General features: G+C 41.5%; 1 pseudogene; it reads right to left on the minus strand.

Moving 5' to 3' along the window:
- Positions 1–3,560: 3,560 nt before the first annotated feature.
- LOC102831794 overlaps positions 3,561–16,768 on the minus strand; it is an 84,536-nt pseudogene continuing 71,328 nt past the window's right edge.

Genomic DNA, 16,768 nt, shown 5'->3' on the forward strand with positions numbered 1-16,768 from the left:
CCTAGGGTTTCCAGAACTAGCCCAGTCTAATCTTGATTTTAGCCCAGTAAGACTTCTGACTTCCAGAAGTATAAGATAATATATTTGTGTTGCTTTAAGCCAGCAATTTGTTAGAGCAGCCATATTGAAATAACACATTTCCAAGACCTAGAGAATCTTTGCCTGCAATCAAGTCTTGCTGGATGAAGGGGTAGCAGTAGCTGGAAGAAGGGGTGTGGAGAAGCTTTTTGGTTTAGGGACAATCCTTAGGTCATCAGTAGTTGAAGTTGAGGAAAATGCAAACCTGACTCATCCTATCTCATACAAGAACTCAAGACTGATGCTTTTGTTCTTCTTACACAGACTGCATAGCGCTTAAACTGACTGTGGTCTTTACTTCATAAATGAATGGTTTTTCCTATTATATTTCAGAAGAACAAACTGAAGTTTCAACATACCACACACATTTAAAACCACAAATAAAAGCCTCAGTGATGAAGTTCACAATAGCTAAATTATGGCAACAATCCAAGTGTTCACCAACAGGCACAATGACTAAACCAACCAAAGGTTGGCGATTCAAACCCACCAGCATCTCTGTGGGAGAAAGAGGTGGTCATCTACTTCTGTAAAGATTTATAGCCTTGGAAACGCTTCTACTCTGTTCTTTAAAGCTGCTGCGAATCAGAATTCAACCAATGTCAGTGGGTTTGATACATACATAAAATGGAAAATTATTGAGGCATAAGGAGAAATGAAGCTCTGATACTTGATAAGATATAGATGAACCTTGAAAACATGCTGAGTAAAATAAGTCAGACACAAAATAACAAATATTGTATGAGCCCATGCATAGGAAATATCTAGAATAAGCAAATACTTAGAGACCAAAGTTTATTAGTGGCTTCCTGAGGCAGATGGGAGGAGAGAGGGGAAGAATTGCTTGAAGTACAGTGAGTTTCTGCTTGACTGGTTGGGTGGTTGTGTGCCAAGGAGTCAGTTCCGACTCATAGTGACCCTATATAGAGTTTCTGAGGATATAAATCTTTATGGGGGTAGAAACCTCATTTTTCTCCCGCAGAACAGATGGTAGTTTCGAACTGCTGACCATGAGATAAGCAGCCCGATTCATAACCATTAAATTACCAGGGTTGCTGCTGGGGTGATGAAAAAATGTGGAGACATAATGGTCATGACTGTACAACTTGATGAGCATCTGTACATGTAAAAGGGATTGACACGCAAATGCTTTGTTATATGTGTTTCACTACAGTAAAAAAACAAAACCAAGTAAGGAGCTCTGGTAGCGTAGTGGTTACAGTCGGGCTGCAAGCCTCAAGGTCAGCAGTTTGAAACAACCAGCCGTTCTGCGGGAGAAAGATGAGGCTTTTTGCTCCCGTAAAGACTTACAGCCTCGGAAACCCTCTTTAAGGTCCCTATTTGTTGGAACCGATTCCACGACATACCACCACCACAGTAAAATTGTTTTTTTTTTTAAAAAGTAAGTATTGAGACAGAGACCAACTACTAGCAAAATGATTGGTGGTACAACTAGACTCTATTCCTAATGACTCTGCCAACTCTGAATCACGTGATCCCATAATCTTTATATATGGGCTGGGTCATTTAAGCTTGTAGTAAAATGCAGTTGGTACAGCTAGTGGAAGAAATAAAATCCAGAGCACTGTGGTTTAAGATCAAAATAAAGAGCATGAAGAATAGATCATGGAAGGGGAAAACAGAAGCTGTTGTGGTTAAGTGCCATTAAGTCAGTTCTGACCCGTAGAGACCTTGTATAGGGTGCCCAAGGAGTGGCTGGTGAGCTTGAACTGCTGACCTTGCAGTTCAAACCAACCTTGCAGTTCAGTGCATTAACCCACAGTGCCACACCAGGACAGAATAAAACCTGTCATGCCCTGAATCCAAGGAATCCTGGTAACACAGTGGTTAAGTGCTCAGTTGTCCACAGTTTGGACCCACCAGTGGCTCCAAGGAAGAAAAATGTGGCAGTTGGCTTCCATAAAGATTGTTGTTACTGCTGTTAAATGCCATTGAGTTGGTTCCAATGTATGGCAACCCTGTGTATGGTTTCCAAGGAATGGCATCAAAATTTTTTTGGTTAGTAATCCAGTGCATATCCTACAGCACCATGCAGCCTTGGAAATCCTGTCAGTCAGTTTGACTCTGTTTATAGGGTCGTTAAGAGATAGAATTAACTTGATGGATTTGATCTTTTTGGTTTTGGGAAACCAGAGAGATAGGAGTACAAAGTTCAGTCTATAAGTAATAAGGTGGCCCAAATAGATTCACTTCAGTTCTACTAGATAGCAGGGGTATAGGTTTTGACCTCTGTGATCTCTTTGGTAGCTTAAACTAAGCACTTGACTAGTATGTCAAAAAGTTGGTTGTTCAAACCCACCTGGAGGCGCCTTGGAAGCTAGGCCTGGCCATCTGCTTTGGAAATGACTCAGCCTTGAAACTCCTATGAAGCACTTCTACTCTGCACACATGGAGTTACCATCAGTTGGCACTGAACCAACATCATCAACTTCTGATCCATTTTGTCCTCATTTCCACAGAGCTGGTTATTTTAGCGCCCTCAAGTTTTACCCTTTTGCTTCCAAACCAAGGACCTGGTTGATCCTCTTAACCAGAGGCACAAGTCCAGTTGGGAGGAGCAGGGGTCCACATGTGCATGCTATGTCTCTGTTCCAGAAGCTGTACCATTCATTATGTCCAGTTTTTATGAGTTCTCATCATACCTCCTCCTTTTCATCCTCAGGAGGGAGTTAAGGAGTAAGTGGGATGAAATTCCGTGTCGGCTGCTTGCTTTTTTACAGTAAGAACCCATTGCTTCTCCCCTAGAGAGCTGATTCTCTCTGTGGGAATGTAGGATCAATTTTTGAGGGAATTGCACTGGCTAGTAAGGTTTTTAGTTAGTTAGTTTGTTTAGGTCACTAGAACATAGAAGATCCTGACCAGGATTCACCTGAGACCTTTCTAGATGAATTCAACAAGTTGAAGCTGCTACTATATATGGAAATGCCCAAAGAACCTATAGCAGTCTGGTTATCAGAGATGAGCAGTCCAAAGATCCCTTGTGTTTTTTCTTTTTACATGGCATTCCTCTGTGGTTTTTTGTTTGTTTGTTCTGTCTACCCATAATAACAGAGCTATCAGGTACTAAAGCACACCAAGCCCAAAGCTTTCCAAATACTTCTGACTTAGGGAAATGTTTAAATCTGTTGAAAAAATGTATACACACTAAAACAAAACGTTGGATTCCTAATTCAAAAACAAAACAGTAAAATCAAAAGGAATAAATGTTTAACAAAATTTCTACAACCTGTAGCAGTTCGAAACTACCAGCTGTTCCGTGGGAGAAAGATGAGGCTTTCTGTTCCCGTAAAGATTTACAGCCTCGGAAACCTTGTTCAGGGTCGCTATGGGTCATGTCAACCAACTCAAAGGCATTTCAACTCTTAGGCAGTTACGTGGAAATTTAGTGTGGGATATAAGTGTTCTTGAATGTCTTTGATTTGATGTAGGATGCACTCTGTAAAAAGACGCTTGCCTGGGGCCTAGGAGAGTTTTAAACCATGCTTCTCTGTACCTTCCAGAAGGCTCCAACCCCTGACAGAGCCCAGGATGTCTGCCAGGCTCACGGCTTCTCTAGGGCCTGCGTTCTGAACACTGGGTGGCAGCACGGAACTTCCTAAGCTCTCTCCAGAGTCTGAAGGCAAACCTGAGCAATTCCACCTTAAGCAGGGACATGCACAGAACCATGCAAAAAGTGCAGTCATTCTTGGATGTGGCTAATCTCTATGATTCACCCGATTGCAGATACAAGTGACAGCTGCTATAGGGGTGATGTTCTCTTATTCGCTGTGTCACTGGGATGCTATTTCGAATCTTCCTGAGATTAGAAAAAGGATTACAATTGCCCCCAGAGCCTTGCCATGTAATTTTTATCAGCCTTGATCTGTGAGTCCACTCCAGGCACTGGGTGGGCTTGTGTGTGCGTATATGTGTGTATATGATGAGCAGGTCAATGGTGAGACAGAAGGCTCCTTGGACCACACAGGGTTTTTTTGTTGTTTTTTTGGTCACTGGGACTGTATTTCCAGATTTGCCTCTGATTCCAAGACTCTTACTTCCTCTGCTTTGTTCATGCTCTTGGATTCTATGGACCATGCTGAATTTATGGGCATATAAACTGTGCTCAGTGCCTGCCATCAGAAGGGACCCCTCTTTGGATTAATGTTCTGTGTTCGCTGCCTTGAAATTCTTCATAATTTTTGAACAAGGGGTCCTGCATTTTCATTTTGCATTGGGCCCCATAAATCATGTAGCTGGTCCTGCTGAGGAGAAGTGTAGCCAGAGTTAAACTTTTCTCCAATACTTGACTCCATTCTTTCTCAGTCTCGTTTTAGTGACTGGTTTGGCTTAGAATGGGGAAAGCAAAACACATGGACTTTTGATCAGTCGTACTTGAATGCTGCTCGGGAGCCTGTTACTTACTACCTATGGGGCACATTTTGAACCTCTGTAAAGTTTCTTTATTTTGTTGTTGTTGTTGTTGTGAACAGCCATCAGTGCATGAGGACCCCATGCACAATGGAATAAAATGCTGCCTTATCCCGCACCATCCCCATGATTAGTTGTGGATCAGACCCTTGTAATCCAAAGGGTTTTTGCTGGCTGATTTTCAGAAATAGATCACCAGGCCTTTCTTCCTAGTCTGTCTTAGTCTGGAAGCTCCACTGAAACATCATAGCATCACACAAGTTCAGCATCATAGCTGCATACAAGCCTCCATTGATGTGTAGGTGGTGGCTGCACAAAAGGGAATCAAACCAGGGTCTCCCATATGCAGGATGAGAATTCTATCACTGAATACCATCATTAGCTCCTCCTTGTCTGTTACAGAGGTACAATTGTCTTCACTTTATAGGAGTAAAGTGGTGAGTACTGAATTATATAGCATGCCTTTCTGGTCCTCATCATTTCTGACCATCAGGTAAAACTCTTTCCACATCCTCTTTCCTGCCCAGAGGAGCCCACCCTAGTTGGAGGTAAAGCTTGGCTTCACTATCAGTGGAGCAGTGGCCCACGTTCAGCCCCCAGCCCAGTTCCCTGTGAGTGGAAGGCAACTACACATTCTGCTCAGGTCTCTCTTTTGAGCATGAGATGCATGGTCACACTGTGGTTATGAATTCTGCACCACAGGAAAAGTCAGCTTTACCCAGCCACCTACTGTTTGGGGAGCCTTTAAACAGCTTTGGATTGAAATACCATCTTCAAGGAATTTCTCTTGTACTAATTAGTGTAATATATTGCACTTCCATAATGCCTTATTCTCCAAGGAGCTGTGGACACTTGGCAAACCACCATCAATCCCACACTCCTCTCTGATGTCAACTGTGGTTGGCACATTCGCCTCCCTGCCTGAGTGGGGAGCTGGAGGCCCTGGTTGCTAGGTCTGTCTCTGCTTAGGATTTTTGAGTGGTTCTGAACTGCCCTGGTGGCACAGTGCAGTAAACATTTGGATGCTGACAAAAAGGGTGGCAGTTTGAATCCACTAGCTGCTCTGAAAGATAGGCAGTCTGCTTCTGTGATGATGTCCAGTCTTGCGAACCTTGGAGCTCTTGTACTTGGTCCTGTAGGCTTGCTGTGAGTTGGAATCAACTCTACGGCAGTGGGGTTTTGGCACAACTTTTCTGGGTATCAGGTACTTCATGTGCAAATTAAGGTTAAAGCGCTCTAGGATAAGCTCTGGATTGTAAGGTCCGTTTGAACCACAAGGGCGGCAGTTCAAACTCACCAGCCACTCTTTGGAAACTATATGGTGTCACTACGAGTCAGAACTAACTTGATGGCATTTAACAACTACAACAACTTCTGTTTGACTTCAGAAATCCTATAAAGATGACATCACTAAAACCGGAAACACTCTCTAAAGAGTAGAAATGATTTGACAATGCAAGTACTGCAATACTGCATTACATTTTGATAGTTGAAATTTAAGAGAGTTGGGTTGCTAACCTCAAGGTCAGCAATTCAAAATTACCAACCGTTCTGCGGGAGGAAGATGAGGCTTTTTGCTTCCTTAAAGACTTACAGCCTCGGAAACCCTATACAGGGTCGTAGTGAGTCAGAACTGATTCCACCACCACCACTATATATAAGAACATGCTTTTGCAGGCATTGAAATTCCTGTTGGTAAGATTCAGGTCAGATGTCCAAGAGGCTGATAGAAAGTTCTCTCAGACACTGAAATGGTAATTGGCTTTATAGTAATTTCTATAAATGTCCATTTGCCCATAGCTAACAAAATATTGAGCAGATACCAGAGACTTAATGAATTCTTAACAGATCTTTCCAGAAATTCCATAATCACCTTGCAGAGAAGGCGCCAGCTGCCTTCTATATGTCCAGTAGTTAGTCTAGCATTTACACTTGTGGTCTGAAAACTCAAACACATTGTAGTAGGTAAACTTCCCATCACTTCTTTATTCCAAATTTCTTCTTTCATTATCTTTCATATCTTCTAGTCACTAAGCCATGTCGGTTCTTCCAATGACATAAAATGTCACTACCATTAACTCCTTCCTTCCCATTCTTATGTACTTGCTGTTGAGGGCCATCAAGTTTCCAACTCACAGTGAACCTGTATAGGGTTTCCAACAAGCGGTTGGTGGGTTTGAGTTGCTGACCTTGTGGTTCAAACCAAAGTTTTAGTCCCGTACTTATCCTACAGTACCATACCAGGATTCCATTCTAATAATCGCTAGTTTACTCTAGTGATTATTTACCTATGATTATGAAATATATGAAGGAATCCTGATGATGCTGTAGGTTAGACTTTGGACTTCTAACCTCAGGGTCAGTGGTTCAAACCCACCAGATATAGCTTGGAAGAAAGACGAGGCTGTCCGCTCTTCTGAAGACTTAGAGTCTTGAAAATCTTATAAAGGGTTACTATGAGTTCGAAGCAACTCAGTTACAGTAGGTTTGGTTTTATTAAATATACAAGAAGCCCTGATGGTTCAATGATTAAGCACTTGGTTCCTAACTGAAAGGTTGGCTGTTTGAATCCAGGCCTGGCGCTCTGTTCTTGTAAAGATTACAGCCTTGAAAACTCCCTATGGGGCAGTTCTCCTTTGTCATACAGGGTCACTATGAGTTGAAATAGACGTAACAACAACACAGTACTTGATATACAAATATTTATTGAACAATTTATACCTTGTGTTTCCCTCTTGTATCTCATTTTCTACTAATTCCCTCCTCTTAGTCATTGGCATCTTTACTCTAAGGATAATTAATGAATGGAAGATACAAAAGAATGCAGAGAGAACCACAAAGTCTAAAACTTGGATTTGATTTCCAAAGTAACCCCTTGAAACTTGCAGGAAAGGCAGGATTTTCTCAAAATTACATAAAATGTTCGATATAAATGTAAACACAACATTTGCCACTTCAGCATTCTGCACATGTACAATTCAGTAGCATTAATTATGTTCAGTGTGCTGTTCAACCACCACCGTTATCCATTCTAAATCTCTCCATCACGGTGAATAGACGGTCTCCCAAGTAATGAGTCCCCTTTTGCCCATACCTCCTGTTCTGGTAAACACTAATAAATGTTGGTCCCTCTGCACATACTTATTTTAGATATTTCATAGCAGTGGAATAATGCAATGTTTGTCCTTTTGTGACCAATTTACTGGAGTTCTTGGGTGGTGCAAACAGTTTAACATGCTTGGCTGCAAACAAAAAGGTTGGAGGTTCAAGGCTATCCAGAGGCATGTTGGAAGAAAGAATTGATGATGATCTGCTTCTAAAAACAAGCCACTGAAAACCCTACAGAGCACAGTTCTACTCTGACACACATGGGATTGTCATGAGCCAGGGTCAACTTTATGGAAACTTGTTAGGTGTTGGTTGTATCTCTCAATATGTTTTCAAGATCTGTCCATGCTGTGGCATGTATCAGTACTTTATTTCCCTTTATGGATGAGTAATATACCATGGTATATATGTACCACAGTTTTTCTTTATCCACTGATCTGCTCAGAGAGGCAAAGTTCTTGAAAATAAAGGCTTTGTAAGGGCCAAATATTTGGGAACGTCATATACTAAACTCTGAAGGGAAGCATGCACAATATTTAAGCCAAACAGCTGTTGAAAGAGTCGTATGGCACCACCTCTGCACATTGGATTAAGGCTGCCCAGGTTGGGAATGATGTTTCAGATAGAAAGAGAAGGAAAACTCACATGTGTGTTTGTGATGCTTTCAGAGCCCAGTTCCCTGGGGAGAGGAAGAACAATGGAAGATGATAGAGTATGCTGATAGGTTTAGAGATCTGACAGCAGAGGCTTCTGTGCCTTGACTCTAGGTGAAGCCTCTTCTTTACAAATCAGCCACTCTAGCCAAAAGGACTCATTCACAAGCTTCCAATAAGCTTGTTGTACTCCCTCCTCTACAGACTTTCCCAGATGTTTCCCTTGCTCTGCCCCCTCCATATCTTTAGATCACATTTGTTTATCAATACCTAGCACAAGTTCAAATTTTCCCTTACATAAGAGTGATTTTTCTTTCCTGTGAACTTTTATAACTTTCTCTCCCTGTCACATTCATGATCCATGGATGTTAGGTACACTGGTTTGCCACTTGTGACTCGAAACATTGTCCTACCTTCTTATTTTGACACTAAACTCACTGAGGGGAAGTATGGAATAAAGGAGCTATTCATATTCAGACATAGAAAGTACAATGCTTAGTAGTCATTGCTGTTGTTAAGTGTTGTCAAGTCAGTTTCGACTCAAGTAGATTCCGAATCATAGTAACCCTTTATAAGGTTTCTGAGACTTTGCATCACAGAAAGTCTTATCTTTCTGCTGAAGAGTAAGTGGTGGGCTCAAACTACCAACCTTGTGGTTCACAGTCCAGTGCTTATCCTACAGAGCTATTACACTCCTTAGTACCAGTGGGCACTTGATAATGATCATCAATGCTAAATAGGTTGGCTGAGTAATTCTGCCACTTCTGTTTTTGCAGGTTCTACTAAATGTTCGGAGTCCTGGTGTGGCGCTGTGGGTTAATGTGTCAGACTGCACAGCCATTGGAACTGCAAGCATCTGCGGTTCAAGCTCACCAGCTGCTCCTCAGAAACCCTATACAGAGTTGCTATGGGTCGGAATCAACTCAACGGCACTTAACAACAGCAACTAAATGTTCAGGAATTGTAGAAGAAAACCCTCAGGGAGAGGCTCCATGTGGTCTGAGCTAGTCTCCTATCTTGAAAAAAAACCCGAGAACATCTTTCCTGATGCTAATTTAACCTTTAATCTGAAGGGCTCCGTAATAAATGCCTTAATTAAAAAAAAAGTCACTTTCGGTGATTTCATTAATATTATGAAGGATCCTTTAGTGACTTGTGGGGGAAAATTTATCAAAATAATAGCCAAACTCTTCAAAAGAGACAAAGTGCTATTATCCTTTTAGAAATCGGAAAGACTTTGGATGAGAGTACTGAGGCACTAATAAGGAAACAGTTATAAAGTATCTGGAACTTCTCATTAGAAATCCAAAGGACAGATAATGTTCAGATTGCTTGGTTACTATCATACGTAATAAGCATAGCTACATCTTTTCCCATATTTTTATACTCAGTATTCTTTAAACATCTTAGCCCCCCTCTCTTCACCAGTTTGCACAGCCCTTCCTAGAGCCATCCTAAAAGGAGTAAAATTGACTTAGCATATTATTGATAATCCAATATTAACACTGTCTCTCATTTAATGAAAGGAGATAGTTATTTGCAATATAATTTAAAAGATGGAAGAGTAAGAAACTTAGTGCCTACCTGGTAAGTTGTAGGAAGAGTGAGGAATAGGATCTGAACTTCAAACTGTCTTGTCCCTTTTTAATCATGTACTGTATGTAATAACTAAGACTACAGTCTCTGGGGGGTGGTGCGTGAAAAATTGTGACCTCTGAAACCAAGGCTTGGCATTGCATGGCATTAAATGGCCTCTGAGACAAAAGGCTGATTTCCCCTAAACTCATACCATGAACCCCTTCAGTACTGTGTTTGCTATGTGCCATCATCTTGCTTCTGACTCATAGTGCCCCTATGCACAATAGAACAAAACACTGCCCAATCTTGCACCATCCTCACGATTGTTATGTTTGGGCCCGTTGTTGCTGCCACTGTCCAGTCCATCTCATTGGGGGTCTTCGTCTTTTCCCGAACCTCCACTTTACCAAGCATGCTATCCTTCTCCAGGAACTGCTCCCTCCTGCCAACATGTCCATAGTATGAGAGATGAAGTCTCGACATCCTCCCTTCTAAAGAGCTTTTTGGCAGTACTTCTTTCTAGACAGGTTTGTTTGTTCTTCTGACAGTCCGTGGTATTTTCAGTATTATTCATCAACATCATAATTCAAATGTATGGATTCTTCTATGGTCTTACTTACCAATTGTTCGACTTTCACATGGATATTGTTATTGGTAAGTACCATCGAGTCAGTTCCAACTCATGATGTCCCTGTATAAGGTTTCCGAGCAGAGTCTGGAGAGTTTGGACCACCAACCTTGAGATTCAAACTGTTTATCCTACAATGTAACACAGGTGATTGAAAATACCAAGGCATACCTTAGTCCTTAAAGTGACATCTTTGTTCATTAGCACTTTAAAGTGGTTTTTGAAGCAGATTTATTAATGGATTGTGTTATCTAATTTTTTGTCTGCTGCTTCCCTGAGCATTGATAGTAAATCCAAGCAAAAAGAAGTCTTTGACAACTTCAACCTTTTTTTTTTTGTTATCATGTTTTTATTGGTCCAGTTGTGAGGATTTTCATTTTCTTTACATTGAGGTACAATCCATTTTGAAGGCTGTAGCCTTTGTTCTTCATCAGCAAGTATTTTAAGTCCTCTTCACTTTCAGCAAGCAAGGTTGTATCATCTGCATATCGCAGGTTGTTAATGAGTCTTCCTCCAATCCTGATGCCACGTTTTTCTTCATATAACCCAGCTTCTCAAATGATTTGCTCAGCATACAGGTTGAATAAATATGGTGAAACTATCCAACCCTGTTGCACATCTTTCCTGAATTTAACCCATTCCGTATATGCTTGTTTTGTTTGAACAACTGCCTCTGGTTCTTTGTACAGGTTCCTCATGAATCTTAAATGTTCTGGAGTTTCCATTTTTTGCAATGATATCCATAGTTATGACCCACACAGTCAGATGCCTTTACATAGTAAATAAAGCACAAATATCTTTCTGGTATTCTCTGCTATAATCTCCTAGAGCCTCATCTTAAACCATCTTCCTTCTCAGCAGGAGGAAGTTGATCTTGACCTGTTCCACACCTCTTAAATTCTGCTACAGAGGTGGAGCAGCATGAGTCATTGAAACCTTTCACTGGGGAGTGGAAGGAGTAGAATCTCTGTTTTAGGGTGAGGTTTTGGGAAAACTCTAGTGATCCCTAGAAGCAGCTTGACTTCACTTCCAAACTTTGAATCATCTACTTCTAGTAGAAAAAAGGAGCAATAGAAGTCCCCTAGTCCCTGTCTCTGGGCTGTATCACATATAAAAATGTCTAGAAAGATTGAGTAATAACTGTGTGGCACTGTGGGCTAATGTGTTGGACTACAAACAACAACAAAGGCTTACTTGATAAGAGGACTCCTGGTGTGGCACTGTAGGATCAACACTAGACTGTAAACCACAAGGTCGGCAGCCCAAACCCACCAGCTGCTCTTCAGAAACCCTATTATACAGGATCACTAAGAGTTGGAACTGACTCGACAGCACTTAACAACAACAACAACATGCTGGATTGGAAAGAGCCCTGGTGTTACAGTGATTCAGAACTTGGCCGGAGGTTCAAAACCACCAGTCTCTCCTTGGGAGAAAGATGTAGCTGTCTGCTTCCATAAAGATTACAGGCTTGAAAACCCTCTGGGGCAGTGCGACCCGTCTTACAGTGTCTCTAAGTTGGAATCAACTCAACAGCAATGAGATTGGTTTAGTTTATACTTGATAGCACTTCAGTGTTTAACAAACATTTTACATACATCATTTCGTTTACTGCTTTCTCCAAGTACTTCAAGTTATTTATTACTATCTCCATTTTGCAAATCAAATCAAAGGTCAGAGAGGTGGTTATGTACTGAAAGTCATGCTGTTTTTAAGAGCAAGAGCTTTGGAATGAACCCAATCGAATATTCTTTTTACAACATTTTGGCACCAAGTTACCTGATAGGGTTACTATTACTTCCTTTTAGCTCCAACACATCTCAATGATCTTTAACTTTACCTTCTTCTCTACTGGAAACCTGCAGGTTAATGTGACGTACTGCAACGTCAGTTTGAACCACAAGGTCAATGGTTCAAGCTCACCAGTCGCTCCGTAGAAAGCCTATACAGAGTCACTATGAGTTGGAACTGACTTGAAGGCACTTAACAACAACAACAACAACATACTGAAAACTAGGACTTCTGGTTTGGCACTGTGGGGTCAGCACTGGACTGTGAACCATAAAGTTGGCGAACTACAGTTCAAACCCACCAGTTGCTCCTTGGAAACTCTATACAGGGTTGTTATGAGTTGGAACCGACTCGGCGACACTTAACAAAAGCAACAACAACAACATACTGAAAATCAGACTCATGGTGTAGTGCTATAGGATAAATACTGGACTTTGAACCACGTGGTCAGCAGCTCAAACCCACCAGCTGATCCTGGGAAACCCTATGGGTCAGAACCAATTTGATGGTGCTCAACAACATGCTGGAAACCTGTGTTATGTATGAGGGGACTTCAAAAAGTTTGTGGAAAAATGAAATGAAAAGATAATTAAAATTTCCACACACTTTTTGAAGTTTCTTCATATATCTTATAATTATTATTGTTGTTGTTGTTGTTGTTAAGTGCCAGAGAGTTGGTTCTGACCCATAGCGACCTTGTATAGGGTTTCTGAGGAGTGGCAGGTGAGCTTGATCCGTATATAATTGTATTACAGAGCATTACTTGTATATATTATAAGGAGGGGCTTCACAAAGTTTATGGACAAATTATACGTCTTTTAATTACATTTTGAAGTCCCTTCGTATATGATTTTTGTTTTTCTCAAGGCTGAATCATTTAAGCTTCTATACCTTTTCTTTCCCACTTGTTTGAAGTCACCCAGTTCTGCTATTGGACAAATGATGAACTCATATATGTGTTCTTGCCTGAATGAGAAAATACTGCCCCCTATCTATCACAGTCTGTTGGGAGGACTACTAGAAATACATGCCAGATACCCAGCTTATATCAAATGTGCAACAAATAAATATTTTTTTGTCCCTTGTCCAACTTGCCTTTGCCTTCCTCTCTGGCTTTTTCCTTGTCCTTGCAGGTTTCTGGAGAGATGGCATTTTCCCCTTTGCTGGACATATATGGGTAGCCTGGCACTTTTCTTAGAGAGGAACTCTACTTCCCCAAACAAATCCTGCAGAGAATACTTGTGGGGCTCATCAGAGGTTAGTGGCCCCTCTGCTGACTAATGTCTTTTATTCCCATATTATCCATGTGCACCAATTATAGGCCTAAAACATAGCCAGGAGGCACCACCAAACAGCATTTGATTTATTAGTTTTATTAAACACAGATGCCTTTAATGTGGAGTTGTTTGTAGCCTGCCCTGAATTTCTAGCTACTTTATCGCATCTATTGGCCAATATATGAATTATCTTCAAAGGACACAGCTTTTGCTTTTTATCACACATTCTCTCCAACAACCAAGGAAGAGGTCACTTGGGAGACACATTCTTTCATGGCAAGAAAGTAGCCTTGTAGATCAAACGTGTGTTTGTTCTGGAATGGCAAAGCAGCCAGGGCACGCCTGGAGGAGGGGCTAACATTGCTCAGAAATCCTCATCAGTCACTCACCAAATGGGACCCTTGGGTAAAGGCATTGTTGGGAGATGGGTCTAGAGGAGGGAGGAAGTGCAGTTCATCTGGTGACAGACAAACAGGGTTTCAAATCCTGTGTTTGCATAGTACTAATCCTATGACTTTTGAGGCAAATTATGGAAACTCTCTGACTTTGGCTAGCTTACCTCTGTTGTTGCTGTTAAGTGTCATCAAGTCAGTTCTGACTCATAGTGAGCCTGTATAGGATTCCAGAGGAAATTTATGATGGGTTTGAACCTCCAACCTTGTGGGTGATTAGCAGTCCAATGCTTATCCTGTAGCACCACAGGATAATTTATTAATCTATGGCTTTAATACTAGAGCCTCGTAGGATCCTTGTAGTTGTTAAGTACCATGGAGTTGGTTCCAACTCATAGTGACCCTGCACAGGGTTTCTGAGGCTGCAAATCTTTATGGGATGAGAAAGCCTCATCTTTCTCCCACAGAAGAGCTGGTGGTTTCGAACTGCTGACCCTGTGGTTAGCAGCCTGATTTATAACCACTATGCTACCAGAGCTCCTTCATAGGATCTTAGTAAATTAGAAGAGTTGACTTGTGTAAATGCACTGAGTCCTTGCCTGGCACTGATATGATATCCACAAATAGAGATTTCCTTCCCCTGCCCTTTGCTACCTACATAGTAGTCTGAGGATTGAGGTCTTAACCTTAGAAGGAAGTGTCTTCTTTTCCTTTTAAGTGACAGCTTGGCACACTGACACCAGATGGCCTTTTTGCAGTCAGGCTAGGTACAGGGATGGCATGGAATGCTGGCCATTGGACTGTTGTGAAATAGCGAACTTTCTAGAACAGCCCCAAATAGTGCTGGTAAAAGGATTGGTGTTGATGCAAGGGAGCTGGATAGGAGACCAGGTATCTGTCTTATTGTAGTGCTATGCATGTACGTTCTTGTTCCTTCACAATAAAGTCTTTCCCACAACTTGCACTAAGGTTGAATCGCTTATTTTATAACTTCTCATTAGGTCAAGTTGCATGAAAGCAGTAACCCTGTTTTCACTGATTTCCGAACTCCCCACAGAATCAGGCACAAAGTACAGGTGGTCAGAAAATGCTTTGGAAATAAAGTCAAGTAGGCTGGGATTTGAACTTTTCTATTAGTGTTTTCTTTAGGAGCTCTGGTAGCGTAGTGGTTACGAATCGGGCTGCGAACCTTAAGGTCAGCGGTTCGAAACTACCAGCTGCTCCGCGGGAGAAAGATGAGGCTTTCTAATCCCATAAAGATTTACACCCTCGGAAACCCTGTACAGGGTCGCTATGGGTCGGACCCGACTCGACGGCACTTAACAACATCAACAACAACAACAACAACAACATTAGTGTTTTCTTTAGTTTTTGACTGACTCAGTGGGTTCAAAAGGAAGAAGGCTCTAAAGGTGTTTGCTGCTGGTACTATGTTAAGATTATAGGCAACAACCTGCTTTTTGCTTACTCTTCTCTTTTTTCAGTAAGAAGCAACAGTGGACTGGGAATCAAGAGACCAAGGCCTTAGCATTACCTGAATATTGTTGAGTTCTGGCTCTTCTTGAATTTGGGAAAGTTACCTAAATTTTCTGCACATTAGTTTCTTTATCCATAAAGTGAGAATCGTGACAATATCTGCATTAGAGAGTACTTGTGCATATTAAATGAGTTACTATAATTTAAATCCTTAGAATAGTGGCTGGCCCATACTGAGTGCCATCTGTGTTTTATTGCTGTTCCTATTACTACTGGCCTATACTGGGTCACTATGGGTCGGAACTGACTCAACAGTACTTAACAACATTACTACTGGAGCTCTGGTGTGGCGCTGTGGGTTAACGGGCTGGACTGAAAAGTCAGTTTCAATTCCAAAGTCAGTTTCAATAGCAAAGTCGGTGGTTCAAGCTCACTAGTCACTACTCAGAAACTCTCTCCAGGGATGCTATGGATCGGAACCGACTCGATGACACTTAACAACAACTACTACTACTGTACTGACTCGATGGTCCCTAACTACTGCTACTATTACTACCACCCTCCTACCACTACTACTATTAAAGTGGTTGTGTGATGTTGTTAGGTACAATTGAGTCAGCTCCAAATTGTTTATTGTTGTAGCTAAGTGTAGTCAAGTCAGTTCCTACTCATAGCGACCTTATGCATAACAGAACAAAACACTGCCCGGTCGTGCTCCAACCTTATAATCATTGCCACATTTGAGCCCATTGTTGCTGCCACTGTGTTAATCCTTGCTGGGGGTCTTCCTCTCTTTTGCTGACCCTCCACTTTCCCAAGAATAATGTTCTTTTCCAGGGACTGGTGTCTCCTGATAACATGTCTGAAGTATGAGAGATGAAGTCTGGCCATCCTGACTTCTAAGGAGCATTCTGGCTGTACTTTTTCTAACACAGATTTGTTTGCTTTTTATGGCAGTCCCTGGTACTTTTAACATTCCTCTCCAACACCATAACAAAATGTATCATTTCTTCTATGGTCTTTCTTAGTCACTGTCCAACTTTCACTTGCATATGGCCTTTGAAAATACCATGGCTTGCATTAGGCGCACCTTAGTCCTCAAACTGACATCTTTGCAACTCAAACTATAGCATACTTGCCTAATGCAATAAATCATTTGATTTTTTGACTTCTGCTTCCATGAGTATTGATAGTTGTTGTTTTTAAGTACCGTCGAGTTGGTTCGGACCCATAGCGACCCTAAACGGGGTTTCCAAGGCTATACATCTTTACAGGAGCAGAAAGCCTCATTTGTCTCCTGCGGAGCAGCTGGTAGTTTTGAACTGCTGACCTTGCGGTTTGCAGCTCAATTCATAACCA

This window comes from Chrysochloris asiatica, unplaced genomic scaffold (genome assembly GCF_000296735.1).
Source record: "Chrysochloris asiatica unplaced genomic scaffold, ChrAsi1.0 scaffold00009, whole genome shotgun sequence".
Classification (NCBI taxonomy): domain Eukaryota; kingdom Metazoa; phylum Chordata; class Mammalia; order Afrosoricida; family Chrysochloridae; genus Chrysochloris; species Chrysochloris asiatica.